This window comes from Suricata suricatta, chromosome 6 (genome assembly GCF_006229205.1).
Source record: "Suricata suricatta isolate VVHF042 chromosome 6, meerkat_22Aug2017_6uvM2_HiC, whole genome shotgun sequence".
NCBI lineage: Eukaryota > Metazoa > Chordata > Mammalia > Carnivora > Herpestidae > Suricata > Suricata suricatta.
In genome coordinates, this window is record NC_043705.1 from 146419546 (window position 1) to 146429176 (window position 9631).

Genomic DNA, 9631 nt, shown 5'->3' on the forward strand with positions numbered 1-9631 from the left:
AGTGTGGCAGATGGAACAAAGGCGGACAGCTCCCGGCCGGCCGGCCGCGCGGGCGGAGCCGGGCCTTGGTGGCTGCGGAGGCAAATTCATTTCTATTGTGCCTCTTTGATCCGCACGCTGGTCCATGAGACCAAAGGACATATTTGTTTATAATTTATGTATTCTCTCGCTATGAAAGATTGATGGTGCTCTATTAGATACTCCAGGATCTAAATTTCCAGATAGTTTGTACTGTGACAGCCGGCAGCGCAGTGCTGTAAAGTGTCCTCAGCCGTCCCCAGCAGAGGGGCGCCCTGGAAGGCTGTGCCGGTGGCCCGGCAGGCGGCGCCCACACCCATTCACCCCCCCCACCCCGAGCTGCAGCCCCACCTCTGAGACAAGCAGGTGGAAAACTCGGCCAGGACTCGGGCAGAAGGTGACCTGATCCTAACCCCGCGGGCTGGCTGGTCGGTGGACGTTGTCTCCTCCTGCGGAGTTTGGGAGAGGACAAGCTGGCGCCCCCAGTCTGTAGATACTGTATATAGAGAAGCACACCGTTTTAAGTGCGTACATAATAAAGGCAGTTTGGTCAACTTAGAGCAATGGGGGGGGGGGCGCGATTTTGCACCCAGGGGAGATGGAGACAGCAGAGAGCATCTGGGGTAGTCACAGCTGGGGAGACTGTGTAGAAGAGAGGGGCACAGCTAAGCACACTCCAGGGGACAGAGGGACACCCCGGTGCCCACCACAGCCACATCCTCATGTTCAAGGACACACACTCTTTGCAGCCAAGGGGTGCTGGTGCTAGGTCTCCCAGAACTGGGAGCTCCTAATGGGGGCTGTACCAGGCTCCAGTCCAGAGAGGATTCTCTGAGCCCCTGCATAGCCGTCTCCTCCCCGGTCAGGTCGGGAACAAGCTGTGTCTTGTGTGGTATGGAGGCAGCTCAGACAGGGCCCAGAGCCGGGTACACAATATGCGTTCGGTGCCTGTTACTGTTTTACTACGTTCTTTAGGACTCCGGGCTTCACTGAGCAGGACAAACCCACACCCGTCACATTAGGGATTCCACTGTGCAGGCTCTCATCTCTGCGGTTTTCTGTCTGTCTACCTATCCGTCTGTTATCTATCTATTATCTATGGAGATTGATTAAATCAACCAAGACAACGTTCCTAACTCTGAGCCCAAAACCAAAATGTGGTGTGAATTGAGAACAAGAAGGCAAGTTTTTTTTTTAAGTCACTCTGTGCCTACGATCTGTACAACCCTATTAAAAAAAATTGCATCCTAGTGTTAGAAGTGACCGGAGGAACCCACGGAAATTGCTCTTGAAAGTCCCGGCAAAATATGAGAGTTTGGGAACATTGGCACATTCTGGAGAAAACAGAGGCGGCTTTTGAAATCAGTTTGAAACTCCTGCCCTCTATTGTTTTAAAAATGTAAAACAAAGCAAAATGGAATTTGCTCACAAGAGCCTTCACGGTTTTGAGTCATCTTTTTCTGTTTCTGACTAAAACGGACATTGAGCAGTTGTTGGCAGCTTCCGAAACGTTTCGTGCTCAGATCGAGGAAATCATGAAACAACCTACATACCCAGTGGGTCCTAAACCTGTGAAGAACGTTTATTGCTTTATAAATGCAGCTGCGTTCCACATGCAGGGTGCACCCCGCACCCTGCACCCAGGGCGCTGGGCCTTCTGTGAAGGGCACGTCCGCTGGAACCAGGACGCGAGTCCGGCGCCGCTGTCCGGGCGCTTCGTCCGCTCCAGGCCGGGCCAGCCGTGAACTCCCAGGAGCCCGGGACGTCTCGTCGGTTCTCAGGAAGCCTTGCTGGCCACTGAAAGTGATTCGAGTCGGCGTGCTGGGAATCTGCAAGGGAAGGTTCTGGACTGACAAGCAAACCTTGCCGTCTGCTACGTTCCGGCGCTCTGACAAGGTGGTCCCCTGAGAAGGCCCAGCCGCCCCCGGCGCCGAGGTCCCCTGCAGAATCCCCAGGAGATACCGTCCCCTGGGGGTCCCCCAGGTGCTGAGGTCCCCTGAGAGGTCTCCCAGAGGGTGTTGTCCCCTCTGAAGTCCCCAGGCTCTGTGGTCTTCTGCGAAGTCCCCAGGAGACCCCTTCCCCTCGGAGGCCCCCCAGGCTCTGCGGTCCCCTGGGAGGCCCCCCAGGGGTGTGGTCCCCTGCGAAGTCCCCAGGTGCTCCCATCTCCTGGGAAGTCCTCCGGGTTGCACAGTCCCTGGGGAGGCCCCCCGGGGGCCGAGTTTCCCTGGGAGGCCCCCCAGGCGCTCTGGCCCACTGGGAGCCACACAGGTGTGGCGCTTATTTCTGGACACTCCCCCTTAGAAATGTAAGGTCCATTTATGACGTGCCTCTTGAATCTGGACAGGTCCGAACCCCTCCTGTGGTAGGGCAGGGCAGAGGGGACATGAGGTGACATCTGAGGTGAGGTCATAAAAGGCCAGCCAGCTGAGGCCTCCCATAGTCCCCGGCAGCTGTGAGCAGCCCCTCCAGAGATCTGCCTGTGCTGAGGCTACGGTGCCAAAGGGCCACTGGGGGTGCTCAGGCCAAGAGTCCTGTCTGAGTCCCGGCTTTTGGCCAGACCAGATGTGGAGGGCGCCTTCTGAGAGCTCGGACCAGCCACCTGCCAGCGGAATGCACAGAGCATCCATGCCACGGGGACCGAAGAATCACCCAGCTAAGCCCCAAACACTCCTGAACCACGCGATGATGAAGGAACCTGATGAAACAGTTGGGGTTTGAGTTCCCTAAGCTTAGGTGCGGTTTGTTAGACCGCAATAGACACTGCAATGCCAGACCAATCCAAACTCCAAGGGGGCGAGACTCTGGGGCCACTGCACCAATCCAAACTCCAAGGGGGCGGGACTCTTGGGTCACTCCACCAATCCAAACTCAAAGGGGGCGGGACTCTTGGGTCACTCCACCAATCCAAACTCCAAGGGGGCGGGACTCTGGGGTCACTGCACACACATGATATTTTTCAAAGAGGAGGGACTCTGGGGGGGGGTCACAGCACACACTGACAGTTATCGAGGGGGCGGAACTCTGGGGTGGAACTTTCCACATTCGTTATCAACTGACTCTGCTGACCCCCATTCCTGCTTGGTGGTGAAAAGTTGCCTTATTTGTATTTTACAGGTAAATTCAATCACACCCAGTGATTTCTCCGCCAACCCCCAGTGTCCTCTGTCCCCCTCCTCAAAGCTGTGTCTCCACCCGGTCCTGAGAGTGGCTCCCGGCAGTGGCTCTCAGAGTGGCACCTGCAGTCTGTGGTCACCGTCACAGGCCTTCTCCCTAACCACCTGAAGGTCCCCAGGGGACACCGCCTGCCCAGGTGCCCCTCTCTGCAGAAGGCCTCTCCCAGCCAGTGGGCTTCCCTCTGAAAGCAGAGAAACTTCCAGACAGATTGCCAAGGCCCCTCCAGCAGCAAACCACGCCTGGCCATGCGAGGAGGGGTCCTTGCTGCTCGTGTCTGGCGGGCACAGCCCCTTCTCAGCGTCTCAGATGGAGGGAGGTTTGACCATTGGTCCGTGGCAGCCAGTCTACTGAGGAGGGAAATGGGGAGGAGGCACAGCGGCCGTGACTCTGTCTGTGTAGATGTTATGCACGGACTAGACGGGTGTCTTCCAAATCCCATGTTCCTCACTATGTGCTCCAGACTCAGGGTCTGTGTGCTCAACCAACTTGAAGATCAACAGCAACACCCTTTCACAGAAAAAGCCTGGTCCTCAAAGACCAAGAAGGACTTGTCTTTCAAGACAGACTCTGCTTTGCATTTAAGACAAAACAAACAGTCACACAACAGCACCAACTATGAAAACACCTTCCCGTAGAAACCCACTGACTTCCTGTTCCCCCGGCACCCTGCCGCCTCATCTCCCCGGGGGCATGGACAAGGGTGTGTGCACACGTGTGCACCTGTGTGTTGGGGAGACAGCTCTGAGGAGGGAGAGGGTCAATTTAAAAAATATCAGTTTGTGTCTCTGGATTCCATCCAGTCATAGATAAATGCAGACATTTACGAAATACAGCTGCCTTTTGCCTCAAAATCGTGGGTGTATAAGACCAAACAAAGCTGTGTCACAGAGATGAAGCTGGTAAGAGGCAGGAAATGCCATAGGAACATCTCAATGCTAAGGGGTCAGAGCGTTGGGCAAGTTCACCTAAAACAGACCAGACCTTTTCTCTGACGAACTGTCTCCAGGGTCCTTTTGGGGGAAGAGCTGAGCATGGCCCATCGTCCCTCCGCGTGGTGGGAACACATGATCAATGGAGCGATGGTGGTCCCCTGGCCGAGGGAGGTGGACATGTGGCCGTCCACTTGCCTCCACCTACAGAGTGTCCACCGGCCACTCTGCTCTCCCTGGATGACATGGCCAGGCTGTCTTCGCTGACCGCCCTGCCCGGCGCCCGGGCCCAGCCCGGTGGTTGGACACCCTAGGGACCCTTGGCCGCACGACAGGGATCTCAGCGCCCGGGGCGTGGGACAGTGGGCTCGGGTGATGGAGCTGTGGTGCCCGAGTCTGGCTTTCCCGCCGTCTTATTTCTGTCACGGTGTCAGGACCGGGGCTGATGCCAGAGGCCGAGGCCCGAAGACTGAGGGGTTCCGACCCCCTGCCTGCTTCTGCGAGCCGGCCTCTGCCCGTTTCTTAGGGAAATTCTGCCTTTTAAAGATTAATTGATTCCCTGAACTTAAACATAGTGCACTGCGTGTGGGGGAACCCTCCCTTTGTAAAGCTGCTGAATGATTCAGAGGGTCTCATTATTTCAGCGGGGCCACCCTGCTCTCCAGCTGTCACCACCATATGCTGCGCCCGCCCGTGGACCATGGCGGCGGGCAACCAGGGCCCCGGCCCAGGGGACAAGGCGGTGGCCCCGCGAAGCCTTCTCCTCCCGGGAAGGAAGCCGCGCTTTGGCCTCAGCCGCCTGCCGCCTCAGGAATGACTGGGAGCTCACGGGCAAGCGGGGGTGCTTCCGGCGCCTTTGAGAAGGACGCCGGTCACAGCAAAGCATCAGGACGGACAGAACTGTGCTGGGTCCCGTTAGGGCACTTCTGCGGCCAGCCGCGACGCCTGCCCCTTGAGTCCCGCTCCGGGGGGCCGCGGCCCCGGCGGCAAATCCGTCGGCGAGTTGCTGCGGGAGAACCGGCTTGGACACTTCCGACGACAAATGCAGACTCTCAGCGGGTGTGACCACAGCGAGCCCCGAGAGAAGCCGCAGCTAGGCGCCCTGCGGAGGGTGGCTCCCCTTCCGGAACCATCCGAAGGAGGTGACGGGCTCCCGCCAGCGGGGTGGTCCCGCAGCTCCAGGCGGAAGACGCGGCCCACGGAGCCGGAACGCTCGGCAGGGCCGGGGGCCGGGCCGCTGCCGCGCCGCTCCTCCACGTTGTGAGGCGGCCGGAGGCCCGGGGCATGTCCACCACAGGCCCCTGCTGGCATCCTGGTCTTGCTGGACCTTGAATTCCCAGGTCAGGGATGCCAGGCGGTTGGTCTTCACACCATGGAGCCTTGACCTCCGGTAGCACCAAGTTCTAGATTCCAGAAGTTTCCAGGGACCACTGCCCTGGGCCCGGGTGAGGCTGTGATATGATGCTACTGAGTGTCTCAGTGACGCTTCAGGAGGGAGGAGCCTGGGCGGTGCGGGCCCTGCGGGAGCTGCACTCATCCCCGGCAGAGGCTCAGGTGGGCGCCGAGGACCCTCCCCTCTGGGCCTCAGCCCCCTCCCCAGTGGGACGGAGCCGAAGAAGACGTGCAGGGAATAAATTTAGTCCTCTGTGTACGTAGGGGTAGAGGTCTCCCTTCTTCCCTGGGGATTTTATCACTTATGTTTGGCATTTTATTGTTAGAGGCCCTCTCTCGAGCCGTTGCTCTCTGATAGGCTAGGCTGAGGAGCTGCTTGCTCCTGCTTCGGCCGCCGTGGGTTTCCCGCTCGGGGACGGACCCCCGGGGCTCCCACAGAGCCCCCGACACCTCCGCCAGCAGCCACGTTGGCAGGCCTGGCGTGCCTTGCCTTCCCTGCCCACCATTTTGTCCTTCCCCATCGTTCAGACTCGAGCAAAGGAAACGGGACTGTAACCTTCTCAGTGAAGACCTGCCAGGCCAGGTGCCAACCAAGACACACAGCTTTGCCCTTTTATCCGTGTGGACTCTTGTGCAGGGTGGACTGTTAGGACCTCCATCCGGGAGATGCGGCCGGGGGCTCGGGGAGGGTCGTGTTTTCCAGGGCCACACCAACTGTAAGTGGCAATGACGGGTGGTTTTATGTGTCCCCCTGATGGGGTCACAGGCACCCAGGTGTCTGGTTAAACCTATTTCTGGGTTTTTCCAGAAGAGACCAGCACCTGATCCGGCAGGCTGGTGAAGCAGACGGTGCTCTGGCCTTCTTTTTTTATTTGTTTAATGTTTATTATTTTAGAGAGAGAGGAGTGAGCAAGTGAGCGAGCAGGGGAGGGGCAGAGAGAGAGGGAGACACAGAATCCGAAGCAGGCTCCAGGCTCCACACCTTCAGCACAGAGCCCGACGCGGGGCTCGAACCCACGAACCAGGAGATCATGACCTGAGCCAAAGTCGGACACTTAACCGACTGAGCCGCGCAGCGCCCCACTACCACTGACCTTCCGACTGCATGTGAGAAGGAGGACCCCCTACGTCCCGTCTGCGGGGACCGCAGGAGGAACCGCAGGCTTGGGGGTTCCGAGCAGACCTGCGCCAAGAGGAGAATCTGCAGATATGGTCCCCACAACAGAGAGGCAGGCGGCACTCTGGGTTAGGAGGCAGGTGACTTGTCTGGGTGGCTGAGCACCGCCGGGTCCCCGCCGGCCCTCTTGGGGATGAGGGGAGGTGGCAGAGGAGTGCGGCTCGCCGTCCCATGAGCCTTGGAGCAGCAGTGACCTGAAGCTGCTTCCCTGTCGGAGTGCAGAGTGGCGGGAAGTGGGGGCGGCGGCTGGGTTGCGCCTTCCCGCGTGTCCCCGGCCCAGCCTGCCTCGCCGGGCCTCGCCGCGTTGTCCCGGCCTCCCAGTGGTTGGAGGCAGAGGCCCGTCCTTTGTGACAAAAGTGCTCGGAGGCGCCGGGGTCTGGGGCTGAGCGAGGGACAGCCAAGGTGTGCGCGAGGGACGGGAAGAAGCCAGCGCGAGGGTCGCACGTCTGCGGACGCCGGTGGCAAGGTCATGGCCGTCCCCCACAGAGCCCTCCGCGGAGGACGCCCGGGGGGCCAGGCCACCACGTCCGCACCTGCTCCGCTGCCTGAGGCCGCCCCTTCCAGACACGGACTGAGTGGCGGCGTGGGTGTGGACGGAGCGGGGCGGGCGGCTGGACGGTCCCCACGCCGCCTCCATCACCCACCACGCCTGGGACACTGCTGTCCCCCGGGCTCCGGGGGGGGGGCGGGGAGCTCACGCATGTCTCTCTGTGCATGCTCACGCCCTCACGTGTGCTCACACACGTGCTCACACACGTGCTCACACAGGCTCATATGCCCACACACGTTTTCACACTTGACATGCTCACACATATGCTCACTCAGTTTCTCACACACACTCTTGCTCTCACATGCTCACACACATGTTCTCACACTCTGACATGTTTGCACACACAGTCACATGTTCTCACACACGTGCCCTCACACGTATGCTCACACACACGTCACACTCACACACTCTCAGATGCTCATATGCACTCACTTGTTGACATGCTCACACACATGTTCACACACACGCTCAGTTTCTCACACGTGCTCTCACATGTTCACGTGTTCACTCGTGCCCACACAAACGTGCACACGTGCCTTTGCATGCTGACACGCTCACTTAACACGTTCACATACTCAAATGTTCTCACACACCCTCACATGCTCATAATTTACACACACGCTCACACACCCTCACACGCTCAGGCTCTCTCACACTCTCACAACCTGCTCACACGCTCACAGACTCGCACTCACACGCTCACACACGCTCACACGGTGCTCAGAGACCTTTCCCGGGCCCCCGCCGGCCGCGTGCACAGGCTCCCAGGCCGGCCCGAACAGCACACTCGGGCACAGAACTATCCCCGTCACAGAGTAATTTTCTGTAAAGCCTCTTGGCTCGTTTCCAGAGCCAGCCTCGTATTTATTCTCATATTTCAAGAAGTGAAATGAGATTAATTTTGGCATCTTTAGATACGGTCTTATCAATACACATAACATTTGCACGCGCATCCACTCAGCCCGTAAGACGTCAGGCAGGGCTGCTGGGCACCAGGTCTGTGCCGGGCGGGCGGTGGGCAGTGGGGAGCGGCCAGGGACATGAACAGGCACTTCCTCCCTTCCTCCCTCTCCCCCTTTCTTCTCTCTTCTATTCTGAGAGACTCTGGACACCCTGAATAGTAGGAGAGATAAGAAGATGAGAGAGAAATCATCCCTGTTTCTCAAGAATTCAGACTCCCGAGCATCTGTCAGCTGCGTCCAGCGACCGGTCAGCGCAGCTCAGTCTCAGCTGTTTAGTGAAAACCTGGCACCTCACCGTACAGAGCGCTCTCAACGCCCCTGGTGATGGGACCTCGACACAACTTGGGTCAGGTTCAAGGGTGCTGGCACAAAGGGGGAGAGGACGATCGGGCAGAGAAACAGCTGGTTTGGGATCCAGAAGGTGCTGCACGGCTCCTGGGCTCCCCAGGAAACAGAGGAGGGAACAAAGTTCCCAGAACCCCCCGGGCTTCTGATCTCTGATCTCTGGTGACAGACGTAACGGGTCAGGGAGGTAGCGAGGAGGCAGCCATGGGGCCACCCTGGGGCACACACAGGAGGCTCTGGATCGCTGATCCTGGACCATGATCAGTGGAAGAGATCCTGGGAGCCCCCCATCCCCCACATCGTGCCGGAGCTTGAACAAAGTGGGTCACACGTCTGCCGCTCTGAGCGGGTTTTACAGTTCCCCCTCTGTCACCCCCCAACCTCGTTCCTCTGTGCCCTTGCAAACACCCTGGCCCCGAGGGCCCCCAGGGTCCCCCAGGGGACTGCGCCATGCCCCTTGGCTCTGCGTCTCTGATGCACACAGACTGGTGTCCTCACAGGCACCAGGAGGTCCGTTCAGGGAGCGGCTGGGCACCCCTTTGGTCGTTTGGTTACTTTCTAAAGAAATACCATACACTGTCTTCCAGGAAGTCACCTTTACTGTTTGGATTTCGGGGGAAGGTGTGCTCAAGGGGCGTGGGCCGTCTTCATCCCTGACGACCTCATAAAGGCGAAGCTATTTGATTTCCCACATCTCTCACGTCTATAATGTATACAGACACAGGCAAGCGTCCCTTTACCAACTGCTGCCGGCACCTGACTGGAAGAAGTAGACTCTTCAAGCCCAGAGGGGCCCGAGACCACTGACCAGCACTTCCGGAATCCAGGCAGCTCTGTTAGGTAGTAACGGGCCCTTTGGGGAGGAAGGTCCAAAAGGGAGGAGGATGGGACCCCCAAGGTGGAGACACACCACCGCCCTGAGAGGCGCACCTTCCCTGAACGTCCCCCAGAGAATCAGGACGTGGAAAAGCCTCACGCCTCTTCTCGTACCGTCTGTCATTTCCCTTCCGCTCGTCAATCACTGCCGTCTATCTTTCGATCTAACGATCCCTCTTTGTCATGTTTGACAAACTCTGACTCAGCG

The 9631-nt window shown here is 58.7% G+C and overlaps 2 long non-coding RNA genes across 2 annotated transcripts; one reads left to right on the forward strand and one right to left on the reverse strand.

The window, feature by feature from the left end:
* Positions 1 to 1578: 1578 nt before the first annotated feature.
* Positions 1579 to 2335, reverse strand: LOC115293937. The gene is made up of 2 exons (XR_003909684.1): positions 1981 to 2335; positions 1579 to 1847 (listed from the first exon to the last, which is right to left on the reverse strand). It is a non-coding gene; the product is annotated as an uncharacterized LOC115293937 (long non-coding RNA).
* Positions 2336 to 2438: 103 nt separating this feature from the next.
* Positions 2439 to 4022, forward strand: LOC115293936. The gene is made up of 2 exons (XR_003909683.1): positions 2439 to 2751; positions 3133 to 4022. It is a non-coding gene; the product is annotated as an uncharacterized LOC115293936 (long non-coding RNA).
* Positions 4023 to 9631: the final 5609 nt, after the last annotated feature.